The sequence below is a fragment of the Leuciscus leuciscus genome (genome assembly GCF_965113295.1).
Source record: "Leuciscus leuciscus genome assembly, chromosome: 6".
In the NCBI taxonomy this organism is placed as follows: domain Eukaryota; kingdom Metazoa; phylum Chordata; class Actinopteri; order Cypriniformes; family Leuciscidae; genus Leuciscus; species Leuciscus leuciscus.
In genome coordinates, this window is record NC_138730.1 from 6,527,582 (window position 1) to 6,551,265 (window position 23,684).

At 37.2% G+C, this 23,684-nt stretch overlaps 1 long non-coding RNA gene across 2 annotated transcripts; it reads right to left on the minus strand.

Moving 5' to 3' along the window:
* Positions 1 to 10,906: 10,906 nt before the first annotated feature.
* On the minus strand, positions 10,907 to 22,810 carry LOC309502089. 2 transcript variants are annotated; one of them, XR_014207141.1, is made up of 4 exons: positions 22,484 to 22,810; positions 22,272 to 22,366; positions 13,059 to 13,112; positions 10,907 to 11,815 (listed from the first exon to the last, which is right to left on the minus strand). It is a non-coding gene; the product is annotated as an uncharacterized lncRNA (long non-coding RNA). The 2 variants fall into 2 exon arrangements; XR_014207142.1 differs by lacking the exons at positions 10,907 to 11,815; positions 13,059 to 13,112 and adding an exon at positions 16,231 to 16,770 and having other exon boundaries at positions 18,098 to 22,366.
* Positions 22,811 to 23,684: the final 874 nt, after the last annotated feature.

Genomic DNA, 23,684 nt, shown 5'->3' on the forward strand with positions numbered 1-23,684 from the left:
TCTCAATAAACTCTGACTTTTGTTCGCATTTGGATCCTATCTCTTCTTTACAACATCAAGTCTCTAGGCCTTACGGTTTGGCCTGCACGATGCGTTTTACGAATCCTTACAATTATAATAGGGTTTCAGCATTTCATGCTTGAACCCCTAATAAACAAATTGAACCAAATACAAAATAAGAATTGTTTATGACATCTTTTATATTCATTTTTATACATACACTTCCATACACATGGGGAAAAAAAGCTAACTATAGATTAATATCAATGAATACACAAAAAAATTGTATAATACATAAGCAACATGAATAATCAACCAAGTATATGCAATAGGCTATACGAGAAAAGACATTTCAACAAAAGGCATGGAAACACATATGTTCCATGAAATAAATCAATGTAATTTTTTTTAATTTTGACTAATTAAAAATGTCCATCTTCACTTAACTTTAAAACATTTGTGTTTCAGTCCGATGGTAAGTCTGACATCACTGTTTCCGAGTCTAAAAGCTCTATCAGATGCCAAAAACAAACAGTGCTAATATGCACTCATTGTGCTGTAATATTCCTGAAAATTATGATCCTAACCTTTATCTCTATACAGAAATCTCAGATGGTTAGTTATTCAGCTATTTTGAATCATAAAATGTTGAAGTCTGTGATGCCGTTTGACTGGAGACTGTAATGTACACTATGCCTTTTGAAAAGCTTAAATGTGTGACTTGAATCAACAGTGTTCATAAATGGTTGTTGAGTATTCTCATGAAACAAGATAGAGGAAGTAGAAGTAGAGATAGAGAAGTAGAATTCCAGTCATTTCAATAAGAATCCACACGATCAGCAGTTTCGTTTATGGTCATAAGTGTCACTTTGGGACCAAGTTGGTCACTGGAATTCGCTAGATTTGACCAACAGAAAGCTGCTTGAAAGTGACTCCTGTGTGAGCTGTGCTTCATACATTACATCGCTACACTGCTGACAATGGTCAATGGACTTTTTTGCCCGTGTAATTTCACGAAATTCACAAATGTGATGCACCTTTACTCGCTGCAACATAAAATGCAGTCAATAATAAAATCTTCACAAAGGACATGTGAGGTACTTAAAGAGTTAGAAAAGTGAAAAGGTACAGCAGATTCGTTTTCCGTTTGTTTTTCCTCTTTTCTGGTGGATGGTCCAGGCACTTCAGTGATTTCCAGGTCTACAGGAGGATTTTTATTCTTGATCAAACTTGTATTTCAGCTTACCGAGATCCCTGCAAAGTACAACATTTACTGTTAGTAAGGTTATTAAAGTGATAGTTGTGAAATTTAAATAATTTCCACAGCCTTGTGACGTTCCAAACCTGTTTGACTTTCTGTCTGTGGAACCCAAAAGCAGATCTCAGGCATAATGCAACCCGTCACCATTCGCTTTCACTGCAACACAAGCTGAAAAAAAAATTGTGTAAATCATTCATGAAACCATTCTTATGTACACTTGTCTTCTTAGTTCAATTCAATGCAACAATTTATGTAAAATGGATATTCTGTTAAGCTCCAAAAATGCCCCAGAAAAGATCCTAAAAATAATCAATGAGTCCACAACTCATGTGTTATGGGTTGTGTTGTAAGTCTTCTGAAGCCATTAAATAACTTTTTCCTTTTTCTTTCTTTTTTTTTTTTTTTTTGTCGAAAAAGACTAAACTTGAAGTTATAATTCAGAGTTAAAATGTCTTATATTCAAATACAAATGATAAAGATATAAGAAAAAATGCATAGCATTATTGGCGCCAAACCTGTGATATTATTTTTCTGAGTATGAATGAGATTTGAGAGCATGAGGGAAGATTTTCAGAGAATAACTGATTAAAAAACACAAGTACACAGTCAAACAATACAATTTCACACAGAGAAAGTTCATAGTAATAAGCACTTGCATGTGGTGTATAGGTAACTTACTGTAATTCAATGTTGCCACTGAAATGTTCAGATTATTTTAGAAATGTACTGGTTGTTCTGGGGAAACAAAAGAACAAAGCTGATTATTCACAAATATTTATTGACCAGTAAATGGCTTTAAAATGTTATTTGAGAGAATGAGGGCACCTGTAGTAAGTAAAGATAGGCTAAACAAAAACAGACCAAACTATATTAACCTGCTTTTGTTATTCATAACAAACGCCAATGACGACGGCAGGAATCAGTTAAATTAGTTAGGCTATCTCAGCAATTTGAAGACACATGTTGAATTGAATGACTAAATCAATCTAAGACAATAAGTCAATAATTTCCATTTGTTCATTAGATCTAACGTTACGTAGTTAGCATCGCGGCTAAAACCTTCATACCAGATACTGTGCAATAAACGAGTGGTAAACACTGTAAAAACGTAGTATTGTATAATACATTTAGTTTATATATGTGTGTGATTGAATATATAGTGAGTAGACTCTGTATTTATATTTATTTGGCGAGTTTACAAACCTTGTAATGGAGAGCAGAACAAACGGCGGAAGCTTTGATGAGAGGAGCCGTTACTTTCCCGATGACGTCGATCAGCTGAGCTTTGTTGCACGCGAGCATCACTGAAGCGACGACAGCAGAGGAATAGCAGCAGTTTCATGACAGAATAAAACTTTTAACTTAAAACTTTTCTCCTCCTGGTTCTTCTTCTTCTTCATATTATTAATATTATTATTATTTAGTGTTGTAGTTTAAGGTTTAAATTAATCTATAAAATAGGCTTATACTAAATAAATGTAAGCTACCCAGGTGAAAAGACGTAGGCTACTGTTAAATGTATTACAAATGCATTAAAGTATATTTGTATTGTAGGCCTACTAAAAACACTCTCAAGTACATTTTTTTTTTAACTTGTTATTCATATTTTTCACAGAACAAAACAAAAAGAACATTATCTGAGACAAGTGATAAAATAACAAATATAATACAGAGAAAAATAATAATAAATACAAATATACAGTATATATATATATATATATATATATATATATATATATATATATATATATATTGCTGCACCTAATATGCATGTTCACATCTCAACAAACATGATACAATAATATACAGCCCTATAATGAAATAAAATATACAATGTATATATATATATATATATATATATATATATATATATATATATACATACACATACATACATACACATACATACATACAAAAAAATATATATATAAAAAAAAATATATATATATATATATATATATATATATACACACATACACACATATATATACATACATATACATATAATAATAAAATAATAAAAAAAAAAAAGTGCCATCTCTGATTAAAAAGGTCAGTTTTCAATTGTAATGATGCAGTCATTTTATCCATCATATAAATCTGTTTTAGTCTCTGTTTCCATTCGGTTACAGTTGGTGATTTCACAGACTTCCAATTAGCCGTAATGTTTTTTTTTGCAATTAGTAGTAGTGCCCGTAAAATATATCTTTGGTCGGCATTGAAAACTTCAACTGATATAACACCCAATAAGAAAAAGCTTACATTTGAGGGAACTTCTCTTTTTACAATTTTCTCCATTTCTTCTTTAATATTTTTCCAATACGCAAGGATGACTGGACAGTCCCAAAATATATGTGTATGGTCACCTGTTTTACCACATTGTCTCCAGCATAAAGCTGCAGAGGGGTCTTTTACAAAATGTGAAATAACCAGAGGAGTATGAAAATAACGTATTTAAATTTTCCAGTCGAATTCCTTCCACTGTTGACTATTAATTCCCTTATGGCACCTATAACAGAGTTTATCCCATAACTCATCCTCTATTACTGTATTAGCTTCCATTTCCCACTTTTCCTTAATATTGTAAGTGTTTCCAACCATGTCTGTTAACAATATTTTATAAAGATGAGAAACATGTTTACCAACAGGGAGACGTTTTTCTGAAATTGTGATAAAATATTGGTCTATGCCATTTGGGATTTTGCCAATTCTCTCTTTTTCCTTGTGGTTTGTAATGTAATGCCTAATTTGCAAATATCTATACAAATCACTTGAGGGAAGATCAAATTGTTCCTGAAGTTGTGAGAAAGACTTTAAGTGTGTTTCTTCAAAGAGCTGATTAAAAATAAAGAGGCCTTTAACTGCCCATCTCCTAAAACCATGGTCGCACATCGAAGGTGGAAAATCTACATTACCCACTATGGGCATAGCTCGAGAAATTGTTCCAACATCCTTAAGCATTTTCTTTACTTCTGCCCATACCTTTATTGTATGTTTTATCCATTCATTTTCAATCTTCATTTTATTGACATGTTTTAGATCCATAAAGGGTAGGGCTGACAGTTGTACACCCTTAACTTCCCCTTGCTCTATTTGAGTCCACTTTGCTTCCTCATCTCCACTGATCCAAGTCACAATTGCTGCTAGTTGAGCTGCCCAATAATAACCTTTTATATTTGGCAAAGCCAGACCTCCTTTATTTTTAGCCAGATGAAGTGTTTTAGGTTTAATTCTGGGTCTTTTGTGTTGCCGTATAAATTGAGAAATTAATTTGTTTAACATATTAAAAGTGGAAATTGGAACTCTTATGGGCAACGACTGGAATAAAAATAGGAAACGTGGGAGCAGGTTCATCCTTACGGTCTCAACTCTGCCAAACAAAGATAAAGGAAGAACTTCCCAACGACCTAGATCACTCCTTATTTGATTAATTAGCTTCTTATAGTTTGCCTCAAAAAGTCTTGTAGTTTCAGGTGTGATAATAATCCCCAAGTACCTAAATCCTTGTTTAGACCAGTGAAATGATACCATCTCGTTTAGTTGTTTAGGCCATATTCCTGATATCATCATTGCCTCTGATTTATTTTGATTAATTTTGTATCCAGAAATGTCTCCATAGTCTTTTAGGCATTGCATTAGTCGCGGTATTGAAGTAAGGGGATGTTTTATAAAGAGCAGGATATCGTCAGCGAAAAGGGAAATTTGATGAACTCTCCCCCCACCATCCTCAACCCCCTCAATCTGAACATCCTGTCTTATTGCCTCCGCTAGAGGCTCGATACTAGAGCAAAGAGAATGGGTGAGAGAGAGTCACCCTGTCTTACGCCTCTCTCTATATCAAAAAAGTCAGAGCAATGTCCGTTAACTCTAATTTTTGATTTGGGATTCTTGTACATCATCCGGAACCAAAAGGTAAATGTTTCACTGAAGCCCATCTCAATTAATGTTTGTTCTAAAAATTGCCAATCAACCCGATCAAATGCTTTCTCAGCATCTAAGCTGAGAAGCATTGACGTTTGAGTACCCTTTGCCATGAGTGACTGAAGGTTTAATGCTCTCCTTATATTATTTGTCCCTTGGCGGCCTGAAATGAACCCCGTCTGATCTGGTTTTACTAATTTCCTAATGTATTTTTGTACTCTAGTTGCTAAAATAGATGTTAAAATTTTATATTCCACACACAGAAGGCTAATAGGACGATAGCTAGAACACTGCAATGGATCTTTTCCTTCCTTATGCAGGACTGTGATGATAGCCTCTGACCATGACTCTGGAGGGTTCCCTGAATTTAACACATAATTATATAACTTACATAATACTGGAGTGAGGTCATCAACAAACACTTTATAATATTCTCCTGCAAATCCGTCTATTCCTGGCGTTTTGTTATTTTTTTAATTTAATAATTGTTTCTTTCACCTCCTTTTCTCTAATTGGCTCTACTAACGCAGAGGCTTCATCCGTTGTCAATTTGTCTAATTTAAGATTTTTAAAGAAATCATGTATTTTTTCTTCTTTCAATTCCTGATGTTGACCCTTATATAATTGTTCATAATATTTGGCAAAGGTATTTGCTACTGCTTTTGGGCTAGTTTCCACATTGTTGGAATGAGGTTGTATAATTTTAGCAATTGTTCGACTAGCTTGTGCTTTCTGTAGTTGAAATGATAATAACCTGCTAGCCTTGTTTCCCAATTCATAGTATTTTCTATCGATAAACCTAAGGGCACCCTCTGCCTTATAGGTCAGAATCTCATCTAACTTGGCTCTATTCTCTTTAAGTTTATTAAATACTTCTTGTTTTCCACTTCGTTTATGTTCATTTTCTAATCTCTTAATTTCAGTTTCTAATTCTACTTGTTTTTTAAGTCTGTCTTTCTTTAACTTTGATCCTATAGATATTATTTTCCCCCTTATTGTGGCTTTTCCTGCGTCCCATAAAACAGTAGGTGAGACCATTCCATTGTCGTTCAAAGCAAAATATTCCATTATTGCTGATGTGGCATAATGAGCTGAAAGTCCATTTGTTGGCGTTCTAAGTTATGTGACGTCATTAATCTGCGCTTGTATTTAGGCTCCTTGCGCGTCTTCTGTGAACGCTCGCCTGTTTGCTTCATGCTGCTGTGGCCGTGTCCAGCGCGTCTTTTGGGAACTCTCGCCTGCTCGCTTAATGCTGCACGCTTGTACGTGTTGTGACCGCTACTAGCGGACAACAATTTCCCATTTGCGTTTCATTACAAACATGGTTTTGGCTTAATTCGGATGGCTGCTGTGCAGGCGTCTGTGGACTTCAGGTGCGGGTATGACAGGTTTTAATTTATTGTTGTCGCCTTAAAGTGTAGCAACTGGTTAGATGGCAACTCTCCTGCATTTGTTTTTGTTAGTTTGTGATTTGGTGTGTAAATGACGACTGCATTAAACTATTGAGGGTTTGTCCTTTTGGGTGCCTGGCCCCGCAGCTACGGTAGGTCACCATCTAACTACTTTTAAAAATGTATATGTGCATATATAGATTGTCTTAATCGTTTGTGTGAATTTCAGGAGAACTACAGTTCGTGCAGTGTCACCGCTGTTTTGTCATAGGCCATGTTTGATACTGCTGTGATACAATGTTTTGATACTGCTGTGCTTTGTTACATCTTTATATTTTCTGCTTGCACACACTTCCTCAGTGGATATTTTGCCCATATTAAGATCTCAAATTATCGACAAATTATTTTCTTTCTTTTGTATAATTTTCCATGTCTTAAATTGTTTTTTTGGTAAATATAAAGAGACTGTTGAATTTGTTTACTTTAATTGTTTTCTTCATTTGATTGGGCCTATTAAGGTTGAACGTCAAGGCCTGTTGGTGGATGAGTATTTGCCATCCACCTGTTAGCTTGTATAACCTTTTTTTAATCTTTTCTTGTGTGTGTGGTGTGTGTGTGGTGTGGAGAGTGTTCTTTTTCAGGAGCTGTGGCCTTTTTGGCTTAGGAAATTGATCGTTTCCCTCCTATCTTTGGTGGTGGTGTCTACAACGTGTGTGTGTGTGTAACACGCATATCTCTTGCAAGGCCGCAGCTTCCTTTTTGTGAACAGTGTATTTGACTGTTTGAGGCTTGTCCCTTTTTCTGTGTATGTTTTTTTTTTATTATTGTAAATTTATAATAAACTTCTTTTTTGTAATTTTGTATAAATACCCGTGTCTCCATACTTTTCTGTCTTTAGTGGGGAACCTGTGCGCGGATAATATTCTCTGGGTGAAATTTCCAGCGTGGCGTAGTCTAAACTAAAACATATAACATAGGCCTATATAGTGTCCTTTGTCCCTGTGGTTGCCACACTGACCTTATTTCTTCTCTTATATTAACATCTGTTAATAGTGAAACATTAATTCTCCAATACTTCATACACGGTTCCAATCCCAAATCAAGTGTCATTTGTACTGGGCTATGATCTGAAGTGGTTATTGGCTCAATAACACAGTTTTTAACTCGGTATGTGTCCTTTTTGAACACCAAAAAATGATCCAGCCGTGAGTAGCTTCCATGCACTTGTGAAGTCTCTCTCTTTTGGATGAAGGTGTCGCCAAGCATCTATCAACCCTAATTCCTTCATCATATTCATTAGACTTTTTGACATTCTGCTTTGAGGTTTTGAGGATGATGGTAATTTATCTATTCTATTATTCAGTACGCAATTTAAGTCCCCACCCATTAAAAAAAAGCCTTCCCCATGATCTGCTACCAAATGTGCAAGCTTTTTGAAAAATTGTGGACAATCTTCATTTGGTGCATAGGCATTCAAAAGAGTTAATTTAAAACCAGCAATCCTTCCTATGACCATAACATAACGACCCTCAGTATCCTGGAAAACCTTTTCACAATGAAAGTACACAGACCTACTAAATAGTATAGTTACACCTCTCTTTTTACGTTTCCCATAAGAGCTACTGTAAACCTGATCCACCCATTCTCTTTTTAATTTTTGGTGTTCTGTTTCTGTGAGGTGAGTTTCTTGCAGTAAGGCTATAGAGCACTGCATTTTCTTCAACTGTCACAGTATCTTTTTTATTTTAATTGGGTTGTTTATTCCTTTTATGTTGTAGGTAATTCAATTAAGTAATGCCATCATTGTATTTATACTGATTCATGTAACACAGCCCGAATCTCTCATAAGCATCTGTTAGACAAAAACAAATAAAATAATTTAACTCCAAATGTACAAAGTTAAAGAAAAATAAATTTGCAACCTGCCTCAGATAAAACAAAACAATAACATTATGAACATATAGAACAGAACTTCCACATTTCCAGTCAGACACAGAGAATAGACTATAACTATGTCTGACCCCCGGTGATAATGGGACAGAGAGTGGTGACCTAATCCCTCTGTGGAGAAAAGCACCCAATGTGCAATAATGACTAATATTACACTAGCATGTAAGAAAGGTCTTAATGAGTGTGACCCACTCATGTAAACATCAAGAGTCCGTCAGAACTTTTTCCTTTTTTTTTTTTTTTTACCCTTTGTGACACCTTTACTTTTTTATTTTGTATTATGCTGTTATTGCTTTCAGTCTATGCATTGTTCATACACATTCAACATTATGTGTGCCCTTAGCAGCCCTAATCTTAAATCAAACTGAAATAAATTTCAAGTGTTATATACCTCCGACTACTCATCTTCCTCTTGAATCATAGCCTTCAAGTCAGCTATCGCCAGCATGTTGGTTCTCCTCCTCTTCGCGCTAATGGTCCATCCTCCAGTTAGTTTCTCCTCGATGCGCTCTTTCTCTCCGCACTGCACCTCTACACCCATCTCTCTCAAAGTATCCGCGGCATTTGTCAGCGAGGGAAAAGTTTTTTTTCTCCCGAGTCCATCTGGACTTTCAGTCGTGCTGGATACAGACACTTTGCCTGAATGCCCTTCTGCTTTAGCTGCTTGACGACTGCGTGAACCTTAGCTCGCTTCTTTTGTAGCTCAGGAGAATAATCTTGATCGAAGAAAATCCTCTTGTCTTCAAACATCACCTTTCCTTGGCTCCATGCTTGCTGCAAAACAATGTCTTTCACCGCTGCGTCAAGGAATCTCACAATGATTGATCTGGGGGGAGCCGCTGGATCTGTCGGTTTGGACTGAAGTGAGCGATGCGCTCTTTCAATTTTAATGTCCAAATTAGGTGGTAACGTCAGTACTTTGGGGAGCAGGGCTTTCACAAATGCAACCACGTCTCCATGTTCACTCTCCTCCGGTATTTGAAATATTCGAAGGTTGTTTCTCCTCAGCCTGTTTTGCAAATCATCACAAACAGCTGAGAGTTGTTTTTCGCGTTGAAACAGGTACCGTATCACACCGTATTCCTCTATTTTCCCCCAAAGCACTTTGAGGTCTCATGGTAATGAAAAGGTGACTCCAGAACCTATGAACTAAATACAAAGTGCTTAAAGGATCCCATAAGTTCCAGCAAGAACCTCAAAGCTTGTCAATGCTCCAGTAACCCTACTATAGGAGAAAGAGCTTTGAGGCACTTAAATTACATTTTGAAGTTCCTTGAGACAGGATATTTGAGGCTCCTTTAGTTTTTACAGTGTAGTTCACTAGATGCTGTTGTATGCTTGGAGAATGAAATAAGGAAAGCTCATGAGAATAAAGAAGCGGTAACAGGAGTATTTTTGACATTGCGAAAGCGTATGACATGGTGTGGAAGGAAGGACTGCTAATGAATTTAGATCAAGTGGGCATCAAGGGGAGATTATATAACTCTTTTATGAAAAGTGAGAGTAGGTACTGAATACTCTGATATTTATCAAATAGACAATGGAACCCAAGGTAGTGTTTGTAGCTCCATCTTTTTTAATATGATGATAAATGATATTTTTGGGGAAATTGTCTGCAGTATATAGGGAAAAAATGCAATGGGGATTCCGGCTTTCAGTTGTTAAAACCCAGGTAATATTTTTTTCAAAAAAGAAGAAAAATCCTGAAATTAAATTACAATTATAAAATCAAACACTAGAGCAAGTAACAATAATTAGGTATCTGGGAGTGTGGATGGATTCCAAATTAACATTTGGGTCTCATATTCAGAAGATAGTTGATAATTGTAAGAAGGGTAAGAAAGGATAGTTGATTGTGTTGAGGTGCTAGGCAGGAGTGGATTGGGGTGTTACAAGGCTTAAAAGGGTATATTGTGCATTAATTAGGTCATCAATTGATTATTGTAGAATAATATATGGCTCAGCATCAACCTCACTGCTTACTAAGATAGAGGTGATTCAAAACCAAGCTCTTAGAATATGCTGTGGAGCTTTTAGATAATCTCCTGTGACAGCTTAGCCAATAGCAGGTAGAAATGGGTGAAATGGCACTTGGCATTCATGAAATTCAGCTACAAATGGTATATTGGACTGGTATTAAAGGTCATTTTACAAATCACCCAGTCAAAAAAATGTTGGAAAACTGCTGGGATTATAAGAAGACATATCTGAATAGCTTTAGCTGGACAGCAGGCAAGCAGGCCCAACAAAAAGGCATCAGTAATATCAATATTAGCCCAACAGAGCCTGCCAGTCTATCCACCTTGGCTCTTCTCTATGCCAACAGTTGATCTGCAAATACTTAAGCAAATAAATGAAAACCAGAAATATGTTCCAAAAGAGATAATAGTGCAGCAGTATTTTAATACTTAAATTTTTGGCAAATGTATACAAATGGTTCAGAAACTCGGCGTTCAGCCGCTGCAATGCATATTCCTCACTTTAAATATAAATCTGCAAAAAGAACTGCTAACAATATATCAGTTGTTGGTTTTAATAAAGACTCGGAGCACTCATTTCTCAGTAAAACCCACAGAACAAAAAGTGCGTCACACTTTACTGTGTTTTCAACCACATGTGCATCTCTTCCTCTCTTCCTCTGTGAAAAACGACCAGAATACAAAAATATGCTTAGAGCACCACCTAGTGGTTATATTATCAAAATGAAAGGAGAAATTGACATTTGAGACAGCTTGATAACTTAAACAGCTTTAACTGAAATACACACAAGTTTAATATAACTATTCTGGTAAGAGTGTTTTTTTTTCCAACAAGAGAATGTGTCCACTCGTACTAAACATCCTCTCCGAAGGCACACTCGTGGCAGGGACACAAAGACACTTTCTGGCCACATTTGCCAGAAGAGGCATTTCGTCAGCATGCATTTTCCACCATGCCAGTGGGTCAGTGTCCGTGCTGATGGTTGGAAGAGACTTGTACATCTTCATTGCAGACTGCAGATTGCATCTCTGCGATGTTTTCTGAGGTGTGGTCTTTAGGAAACATTTTTTTTTTATTAGTGGAAAAATATGTTCTGGATGGTACCTTGTATATTGGGACTGATTTCTTCATCAGGTGGAGAAAGCCAGGTTTTTCCACTACTCTAAAGGGCATCATGTCTTTAGCAATGAAATAAGCTACACCATGATTCTGGCTTGTTTGGATGTAGGATCTAACTTGATTCCTTTTGCAAGTGACCATGTGGCAGTTGGTTGAGCTGGATCAGGAAGTGTTTTATAGAGGTAGCCTGACCCTAAAGAATTAACAGAATTATAAACATGATTTTTTTTTTAAAAGCATGTAACTACACATAACCACATAATGAACCAACAACATGGATGTAAATGGGAACTGAAATGTGGGATATAAAACATGTCTAATCAATCAATCGAATTCATAAAAACGTAACTTATTTGTATTCTTAACTTATTATTTATTAAATAAGATAAATGTATTTTATTTCCACATAACTTCTGGGTTGTCTGATATAATTTGTCTGGATTCTATGATGTAATACTAAATATATTATTGAAAATGCAATCAGATGAAATGTAACAACTTTTGTTTGTCTGCAGACTCTCCACAACAGAGGTTTACAACAGAGGTTTACTAAATTAAAACACAAACAAAAATCTATATTATTTCTTAAATAATGTTTAAATAAACTTAATTATTATTGTTGTTGTTATAACTTTAAGTTGGCTACATTCTATTGTACAACAGTAATATATTTCATATTCTGGACCCTGTATAAATGCTGATGTATGCAAGTAAAAGCTGAGAAGGTTTCTGAACACCAATAGGCTTCATGTTCCTGATTCTCCCAGGCCTGTAATTCTTTTCAATTAGTGAAAAAGGAACAAGATAGAGATAAAATAATCTAACAATTAAAAAAAAATCATGGTTTTGCCTAAAATCATAGTATGAGATAGAAAAAAAGCACAATGACAAGGTTAAATATCTTTGAATAATTCATCATAATGCATAAAAAATGCTATTTATTTTATTTTATTTATAAGCCTGAGGGATGAAACGAGAGTTGAATTCAACAAGAAAAAGAGGGGAAAATGAGAGATTTAAGCCACTTGCTTGTGGATGAAATATTTTGCTTATAAAATAAAGAAATTAAAACATATTCAAGAGATAACTATTTGGGGTTTTTGTAATTAAAAATAATATAAGGATACAACTGTGGGTCTTATTAGAAGGGTTAAAAATATAAGAACTTAAATCAACCCTAAATGTATTTGCTATACTACAAACACGAAATAAAGGGGCAGCTGTTTTTTCAACAAGACCACAAAATGAACAAGTTTCATCAATATCAAGATATTTACAGAGAGATGAATTAAACCTTTCGCTCATATCTTTTAAGCTGTTGTGCTTGTGATAATGTCGTAGGTCACACGATTACATCAACATGGCAGATGTCCGGATCGCATTCATACTTCATGCTTTCAGGCTATTTAGCGCTCATACTTGTTGAAATTAAGTACCTATTCAGTGAGTATGCAGTTTCAAACGCAGCCACTTTCTGTCTTCTTCTGCATCTGTCACAAGCAGAAGAAGGGAGATGGTCTGAGGCATATGTTGATTAATTTATTCTTATGCATTTAAACTACAATGTAGAAAAAAGTTCATGATGCAGCATCTCCCTCTTGTGGCTTTGAGTTGCATTTAAATAGTTATCACCTTTACCCTCTTCACCTGTAGAGGGGCACACACATAAATCAAAGAATGTATTAAAATAATGAAATGCTTCATAATGCATAAATTAAATACAATACATTTTATAAGTAAGTACTTGGCTTCTACAGTTTTAATACATCAAGTTATTATTTTTTTGTAATATTTCAGTACGGACCTATTGAAAATAACCACTAAGGTGGACAGTGAATCATTTTATTGAATCACTTTTACTTCTCCACAAGTTCATCTGTATTATGCTTTTAGTACGATGTGGTGTGTATCCTTTTACTTGTTCAGATACTGAAAACCAAAAAAAACAAAAACTAAAAAACCTTAAAATCAAATCATAAACAGGTTATTTAAATCAACAAATATATTACAGGCAGTTTCATAAACTGTCTCCTGAAATGATAAATTCCTCTCTTTGGTTTTGTTTGTTTTTGTTTTGTTTTTTAAATCCAGAATACTCTAACTTTGTTCCATTTTACAAACTTTTTGGGTACTGTGATATTTGTATATAAAAGTAAGTTTTTCAAAAATAACTAATAATACAGTAAGACGCATATTTATTGTATCTTTTATGTATTACTTTGGTAACAATTTACAATATGGTTTCATTTGTTAACATTAGTTATCTACATTTGTTAACATATGAAATACTTCTAAAGCATTTATTATACTTAATGTTAATTTTAGCATTAACAAATTTTTACAATCAAAAGTTGCATCTATTATTATTTAATGGACCTCAGCTTAATTTAACTAAAAAGGCACAGTTGTATTTTTATTAACTAACATTTACAAAGAGGAATATATACTGTATAGCTCAATTAATGTTAATGCATTATAATTAGAACTAGTGGGACCTTATTAATTGGTATTATTTCTTTAAGTTTTTTGTCTGGATATTTAGAGTGTTTTCATGCACAGCAATACGCTGATAAAAATCAGTTCATTGAAATATCCCGAATTACTTGTTTACAAGTAAACCCCAGCATCCTTAAAAAAACTGTCTATAAGTTGTTTTTTTCTTTTTTCTAAGGAATAGTTCACCCAAAATTGAAAATTTGCTTTGAAACTCTTGATGAGAAGAGTACCATTGGTTTCCGAATCAGAGCACAGGAGAAGAGCGACTCATCTAACTCGTGCCTAACAGAGTGAAAGAGGTTCTATACAGGCATCATAGTTGCATGATGACCCAATGACCTCCTAGATATTTGTTCTTTATAGAGCTGTGTGATTAATGGTTAAAAGATTGCGATAATGATTCAAATACCCCATGCACTCTTTTTCCCAAATGACAACAATTCGACTATTTCTACTAAACCAGTGGTTCTCAAACTTGAGAATTCACTTTCACAAAAGTACTTGGTCACGAAGGACATCAAAGTCTTTACAGCGCGATTTGCCAATGTGTAATCCTGCATGCAGGACTCTCCAGAAATCTGGCAGTGATTTTTGTGATCCACTAGTAGGGTTTCAACAAGAGCCTCTTGCTCAGAAATGGGCAGGTATGTGCCGTGGCATGCAGAAATTTGTTTAATTGTGAGGGTGTGTGTGTTTTTAATGATCTGCATCAGCTCTTTCACACAGGAAAAAACATCACCCAGATAGACCAGTATTATGAGCCACTCTTTGTTGTGTAAGCGGTGACACAATTCAAAAGGATGTTCAAGAAAAACAGATTTAAGTTCATCCCTCAATTCAAACTCAGTACCTTTGCCCTGGACAGCCATCGAACAGCAGAATGGACTAACAGTGTGACGTTGTTGCTGCCCATTTCATTGCACAATGTAGACAACATACAGGAATTTAAAGGCCTTGCTTTAACAAAGTTCACAATTCTCACAGCATCGTCCAAAATCTCCTTCAGACGGCCAAGCCGCACAGGGCGCAACTGCTTGCACTCGTTACAACTCCTCTATGCTTTCCTGTCATGGCTTTCGCTCCATCAGTACAGATGCCCACACATTTTGTCAAAATAACATCTCCTCCCCAGTTGCCCTGCCATCCAACGGTTTGCAGAAAAGTACATCTTTCATTATTGTACCTTCATAAATGTAATTACCAGCAGTTGAGCTAAACCAGCTACATCCGTTCATCCATCAATTTGTAAAGTGTGGAATTCTCTGGCATTTATGCGAAGCAATAGTTTTAAAACGTGTTCTGCCATAGCGATGTGACGTGATGCCAGTGCTGTCTAATGATGGCATCATCTTTATTGTTTTTTTGTTGTTGTTGCTTTAACTCACCATGTAGGATGCTTCCAGACCCTAAGGTTTTAAGGTTTTCTGACGCTGTTAAAAGGGCCTTGCTACTTCCGAGTTGTTTTAATTGTCTTTCAAAAAACTGTTTCTGAATGCCTGTGCAAAAATGCTGGTTTCATGCAGTTATGAGAGAGTACTTTTGCATATATAACGCACTGTGGTCTGGGATTTTCTTCAATGCCCATGTATGTAAAGCCAAATAAATATATTTCTCATAAATGTTACGCCTCTTTGATGGTCTTTCTGCGAATTGCTGGTAATGGTGAGATGTCGTTTTGGCTTCAGATGCAGCTGTCAGTATCGGTGTCAACCGTAGCATGCGGTTCACTCCCCCTCGCTACTGAAGCGCTGTCAGTTTCGGTGTCAACCGTAGCATGCGGTTCACTCCCCCTCGCTACTGAAGCGCTGTCAGTATCGGTGTCAACCGTAGCATGCGGTTCACTCCCCTTCGCTACTGAAGCGCTGCAGAGGGACCTGAGGTACGCAGCTTTTCTGTGTCGTTACCTATAGCCGTGTGCTGTCGATACCAACTACATGCGGCAAGTCAAGATGTGCACTTACATTTACATTTATGCATTTGGCAGACGCTTTTATCCAAAGCGACTTACATTGCATTATCCTATACATTTATACATAGGTATGTGCAATCCCCTGGGATCGAACCCACAACCTTGCGTTGTTAACACAATGCTCTTACCACTGAGGTGACCTTTTGACCTTTTATGGGACATCCATTTTTTTGTTTGTACACTAGAGGCGGCATGCACTTATAAATTGTACCTACCTGCAGGGGTGTAGCCATCATTTCAAAAGTGAGGGGGACAGAATGCCAAGCGTTATACTTTTTTTTTTTTTTTTGCAGACCTTTGTTGACAGGTTTTTGCTTAATTGGCTTAATATGCTATTTATTTTTAAAGCAATAAAACAGAAAAAAAGAAAGAAAGAAAGAAATGCAGATGTTCTGTACTTTATAATGCACATATATTGTACTATATTGTTTACATATTTCAAATTGTTTTTTGTGTAGGCTACATCAAACTTCAAGCTTTTAAAACTACTTCAAACTTTCTGGTTAGGCTTTTTCAAGACAACTTAAAGTTTGTCTACAAATTTTTTTTATCTAACAATTGTAAAGTGTTACCAAATTATATATGGTAAACATCATGTAGGCTACACGTTACAGCGCTGCATGATTCAAGCAGATATAGTGGCTGTTAATGCATGGAAATCCAAATTCAGCATTAAAGGAACACTCCGACTTTTTGAGACTTTAGCTTATTCACATTATCCCCCAGAGTTAGATAAGTCCATACATACCTTTTTCATTTCTGTGCGTTCTGTAAGTGTTATTTGACGCACCCACCGCTAGCCTAGCTTAGCACAAAGACTGGATGTAAATGGATAGTGTTAGCATAGTAATCCCAATAAGTGACAAAATAATTCAAACATTTTCCTATTTACATGTTGTGATCTGTATAGTCACAGCGTGTACAAAAAACAAGGCTATATGAGACAGAGACCATTTTTAATCGTATAAATACTGGGAACTATATTCTCACTCGGCGTAGGAGCACAGCTAGCGTTACTTGGGCGGAGTGATCAGCGCAGCACACGAGACGCCCACACGAGACACACTGTATGCAATGGCAATACTACAATTTCATTGAACTATGAATGATCATTATAACAAAATCACTTACTTGGTGGACAGCTGACCATTAGGTTCACTCGGCATGGGGCGTTTCTTCCAGTTGATCTTGTCACATTGGGGAAAAAAAACGACAACTGCCGGGTGTATTAGGGCAGAGAAATCTTCCGTGGAAGTGACGCAAATATTTTGATTGTCATCAGCCCTTGACATTGATGGCAATACCCGGTCCCATTCATTACAACAAAGACACTCGGTTTCTGTGGGCATAGGTTGGCATGTTCCACATTTACACCACCAGTCCGTGTTCGTTCTGATTCTCTGTTCGACATCTTGTCTTACAGCTTCCAAAGTTTGTAACTCCTCGTCTGTGTATTCTGGCTCAAACCTATATGGTTCGGGATCTTGGTTTGATACACAGTAAAATTCCTCTGAGTCTGACAATTCCTCAAAGTCAGCCATGATCATGAGTCACGTCTAGCGAGTTAGTCACGTTTGTTTTGTTTACGGAACCATCAACAGAACAGGGCGTCTCGTGTGCTGCGCTGATCACTCCGCCCAAGTAGCCACTCCGCCCAAGTAACGCTAGCTGTGCTCCTACGCCGAGTGAGAATATAGTTCCCAGTATTTATACGATTAAAAATGGTCTCTGTCTCATATAGCCTTGTTTTTTGTACACGCTGTGACTATACAGATCACAACATGTAAATAGGAAAATGTTTGAATTATTTTGTCACTTATTGGGATTACTATGCTAACACTATCCATTTACATCCAGTCTTTGTGCTAAGCTAGGCTAGCGGTGGGTGCGTCAAATAACACTTACAGAACGCACAGAAATGAAAAAGGTATGTATGGAATTATCTAACTCTGGGGGATAATGTGAATAAGCTAAAGTCTCAAAAAGTCGGAGTGTTCCTTTAACAATCACCATCTTTATTCTAATTTGAAGGGCTTTCATTACATATCTGTGAAAATAAAAGACATTACGAATAAAAAAAAGACTGAAAATAAGCGTTTGTGCGGGTAGTGAATATTTTCAATTTCCAACAAAACGTGTTAATTATTCAACTCGAGAAATAGGCAGTGTTATTCATCATTGTACAACACAATTCAGACACCACATAACAACTTACAGTGCTTGACTTTTTCGGGAAAGAGTTTTTTGCCGTTTTGAACTTATTGCGACCTCTATGAAAATGATGGATCCAGCGGGTGCGAGCATGGGCGTGTCGTGATCACAGTCTATGGTCGTGATGCATGAGTGACTGATTACCATGGAAACGTGAAACTCCCGTATCTTGACTCTTTGAATTTTAAATCTGGATGCATACACATTGGCCCGCGAAAACCTCAACTTGTCGTGAACACAATTGCCCAACGAAAAAGTGCGGGGGACGAATTTACATTTTATAAAAAGTGGGGGGGACACGTCCCCCGCGTAATCTACGCCCATGCCTACCTGTAAGAAACACATGCTTAGTTGAATGTTACTTCATTCATCATTGTTTTATGTTTTATGGGGTGCACTTATAATGTAGTATGATTTTTACATGAACAAATGGTCTTAATTTAGAATTAAAAGGCATTTGTCCTGCATAGATTTTAGTCCCCTAATTTTAACGCTGTTTGAAGGGGCGTGTCTGCTGGGACTTCAGTGTAAACGCCCACTGCTGTTATTGGCTGCTGTGAGGCTTCATTGTAAACGCCCACTGCTGTGATTGGCTGCTGTGAGACTTCGGTGTAAATGCCCTTTCCTGTGATTGGCTGCTGTGAGGCTTCAGTGTAAACGCCCACTGCTATGATTGGTTGCTGTGAGACTTCAGTGTAAACGCCCACTGCTGTGATTGGCTGCTGTGAGACTTCGGTGTAAATGCCCTTTCCTGTGATTGGCTGCTGTGAGGCTTCAGTGTAAACGTCCACTGCTGTGATTGGCTGCTGTGAGACTTCAGTGTAAACACCCACTGCTGTGATTGGCTGCTGTGAGGCTTCAGTGTAAACGCCCACTGCTGTGATTGGCTGCTGTGACACTTCAGTGTAAACACCCACTGCTGTGATTGGCTGATGTGAGACTTCAGTGTAAACACCCACTGCTGTGATTGGCTGCTGTGAGGCTTCAGTGTAAACACCCACTGCTGTGATTGGCTGATGTGAGACTTCAGTGTAAACACCCACTGCTGTGATTGGCTGCTGTGAGGCTTCAGTGTAAACACCCACTGCTGTGATTGGGTATCATCTTTGCATATGAAATAGCAAAGTATTACTTGTGGAACTCTCGCGAAAAATTGTAGCACGTTTTTACTATTACAGCTCTCAAGGTTAATTAATCGTGAAAAGTGTTGATTACAGCATTATATTTAGATCTATGGCATTATATTTAGATCGCAGAATGAAAGGTTGCAGTGATGAGCATTGTAGCCGATCACATACATGTTGAGCGCAAGAATGCAGTGATCTCATCATTGCAACTCGATTTCTGCACACTATCGAATGCTTTCAGCATAACTAACAGTGCAATTACAATGTATAAAAGACATTTGTTGATTAATACGGGAGTTTTGGTGCAAGTCCAGAACTCAGTCACTGATAAACTCTCACTGTTTGATTGACAGCTCCAGAGATTGTAAAGGGAGGGTTTTTAGATTGCTTTCTATATATAATTTAAGCACAGTTTAAATAACAGATTATTTTTTATCGTACTAATAGAAACAATGTGAAGTTGACCGTTTAGTCACTGGTTTGATTTATTGACACATAGACAAAGAACATCTGACTGTACCTGAATCATTACATATCAGAAATCACTGGTCACAGATCAGACATTAGAATTAACAGTTACTTACATGTTGTCACATTACTGTTGAGTCCATATCATAAAAGTCTGTTTGCAAATTTAGCCATCTTTATCTCTCGCTTGCTCTAGTAACACAGTGTCAGCGTCTCTCTGTTACCTACTACATGACATGCACGAATCGGTGGGCGGGGCTAAACAGGCAGTGGTGTAGAAGCAGGCATTGAACTTCTACAGAGGCGGTGTTTAGCCACCCTATTACGTAATAAAGTGGCACATTTTTTAGTTTTGGCCGAGCGGCAAACACTCTGTCTCTCTCTTTAAACCAACACTGAAGTGACTTAAACTGCAATTCTTCGACTGGCCGCTAGAGGCTGGATGCAAAAGGGAGTTAAAGGGACACTAGGCAAGCCTGAGTGTTTTTTCTCTACGAAGCTCCCCCTAGTGTCTGGTAGTAAATACTTTCAAACACTCTGTCGTAAAAACGAACTGTTGTCCCTCCCCCCTCGCCACGAGCAACCCAGCTGTCAACCCAGCTGAGCAGAGGAACCGGCTATTTCAAAACCAGTTATGTCTACCGAGGCAAGTAAAGCAATATTTTCTTTCCAACTGATGCTGATTTTAAATTTTTTATTGTGTTGTCATGCATACTAGTATTTTTACCGGGAACGAACGATATGAACGAGGCGAACTACTGCTTTCGTGTTTTTTTTTTTTTTTTGGGAGAGTGGGCATGAGAATAAAAAATATATCAGGGAATAAAACACAGTTTATTCCAAAGATACTTACAAGTGCAACAGCAAGAAGGCCAGGTCAGCATCCGTTTTGCAGGTTTCTGTTTCTCTCAGTTCTCGCCATTCTGAAAAAGCCGGTCCGATATTTACTCGAGTCTGACTTCTTGCTCGGTCAGTCTCCCGTTTCCTCTTTCGTTGCTCCTCCGACAAAGATTTCCTAGCTTTCTGCTTCTTTTTTACAGGCTCAGCCATAACTCAATCTATCGTTGCCCTTTGCTTATAGCTAGTCTGTGCTTGAACGGGGGCGTGTACGTGTGCAGTGCCGTCAAGCAATTCGTTAAATCGCGAGACCTGATATCACGCGATACTTTCTGGCGGCCCAAAGTTGCAAGTGAGTTTTTTCCGCTCTCGGGCACCAGGGGGGTGCGAAACCACCACCATTCAACCCGAAATAAGTAATATAACCATTCCAATGACTCCGAAGCTGTTCAGTTAAGGTAAAAAAGTTACTTAGAGCACCTTTAAATCTGATTATATGATTATTTCATACAGTTTAATACAGGATTCCGTTGTTGTCGAGTATCGAGAGAACAACCAGCACTGTTTTTCAGTTGTTTTCCTCTATGCACATGCACTCATGGATGTCTGACAATTTCAGATGTCTGACAAGTCGAATTCGAGTTTCGAGTTCAGATTTAAAAACGTCTACAAATATAGTGGCTACACTCGTTCTGCAGTACCGTTGCGCTCACGGAACAGATAGGCATTATATGCTAATTTAACTTTTTAGTGTTAAATAAAAAGTAGCGTCAGATGAAATCCTGCAGGTGATCACGTCGAGCTAGGCGGGCGTGGTTTCAGCAACCACCCACGTCCCGCCTCTTTGCCCATTTTCTGTTATCCGGGAGTGACGCGCTGCCAAGATGGCGACGGCCAGACATTTTTAGCTTCAAAAATGCTCTTCAGAAACCTACGGGTGACGTCACAGACACTATGCCCATAGTTTTTTATAGTCTATTGTTTTGGCAGATTGGCTTCAATATAAGCTGTTTTTAGACTAACAAGAAAGTTTTGATTCTGAAACGTACAGGATGTTTTTATAGTACAATGACCATTTATATGTCAAAAGATCAAGGGAATTTAGATTTCTCAGTTCATGACCCCTTTAACCTGTTAAGCTTCACCAGAGCGCCGACGCACTGAATTGTTCTTTGTTTAAATAGTTCAAAGTTACTATTAGATTTAATGTTATTACCTTGACAATACATCATTAAAAAGATATAAGATTCAAGTTTCAGTATTTGACTACTATTTTATTCTGAGAAACTTATAGTGTGTCAGGAATCAGTCAGGCTCATTCACATCCACAACACAAAGATCACACTCACCCGAATACTAATCACCTGCACCTGTCATCAATCCCAGCAATCACTGAGCACTACAAAGGAACACACCTCACCTCCAGTCCCTGTTGATCCTTGAACTAGGAAAGACCCACTAACCTGCTCTCTGTGCATTTCACACTATTGTTCCCGAACTGTTCCAGTCTCTTTCCACAGGTACACCCTTGTGATACTTACTTGTTTTCCTCGTCCTGAGATCCCACACTCTCCTTGGTGTCCATGCTCTGCGTTCCTCGGATTGTATTTCATGCCACATTCAAGCCTGCCGTTATCTGCAAGAGAAAAGACGGTCATTCATCAATGTTATTCTCACAGTACCTGTTTGTGCATCTGAATTTGCCTGCTGTCCAACGAAAGCTTCATTAAAAGTTATTCTGAATCCTTCTAACCTTGTTATCCGAGTGTATATCCTGACATAGTGACAGTTATGTCCAAATTCACGAGTTCACATGTTAATGAAATCTGATGTAATATTATAATACGTATTTGGCTTGCTGTCCGGGGGGAGGGCTCCGAGCTCGGAATTCGGCCCGACCCCAGAGTACTCCCCCCTATGAATGTATAGCTCATAGGTATCTATGAGCAGACCCAGCCGAGTGTGAGGTGATGGGGTGGTGGCGGGATGCTGAGAAATTAGTCATAAGACAGGAGGTAAGGGAAGGCTTTATTTATACTGGCTTCTTCTTGTGCTGATTGGATGATTACCTGAACATGCTCCTCCCGAACTGTTACATAAAACTTCATTTTGTGTCAGGAGTTATGTAATGAAAACATTTGTCGATACTTTTAATGAATTATGAGCATCAGCCGCTCCCAGTCAGAGTGCCATGAAAGCGCTTCACAAAACAACGTCCTTCAGGGCTTTTAGCTAAAAAATTTGCAGATTTGGAGAAATATTGATAGATTCTCATAGGTTTGTGTCAGATTTCAATAGAGAGGAATAATATTTATTGAATTTATACCCAAATGTGCCGATGTAATCATTATGAGCGCTGGATACTCTGATGTACTGTGTTTTCAATACACTGACAGCCTGAGGGCGCCCTATGCACATAGAGCCATGTCATGTGACATTCCAGGAACTCCCTGACAAAGATGTTTTGGAGACAATAAACATGATTGCAACGATATATGACTTATCTGTGTTCTTCGAGCCATGTCAGGTATTTTCATAATAATATATTATATTTATAATGTAATTCTAATCGATATAGACTTTATCATTGTGCAGAATACTATAAAATAATATATTTTCTGTCAGATTTTTTTATCGGAAGCATATCAGATCACAGAAGGTTATTTAAAATAAAGTAAGTTTGGAGCAAAAACATGGTTTTAATCTCAAAAATGTCATGTATTGATGGTGTGCTAAGCTAACATGCCACCTAACTGTTATTTTTATGAAAAATAAATAAATAGGAATGCTTACTGAAATCTTTTTTCAAGAAGGGCATTTGATACAGTTTCAAATGTGAAGTGAGCGTAACAGCGTAAATATCCAGTCGTTAGTAATTATAATGCAGACAAAAGAAATGCATATATATAGAGCCATAACCAGGCCAGGGAGGTGTGAATGTGTGCAGGAGAGAC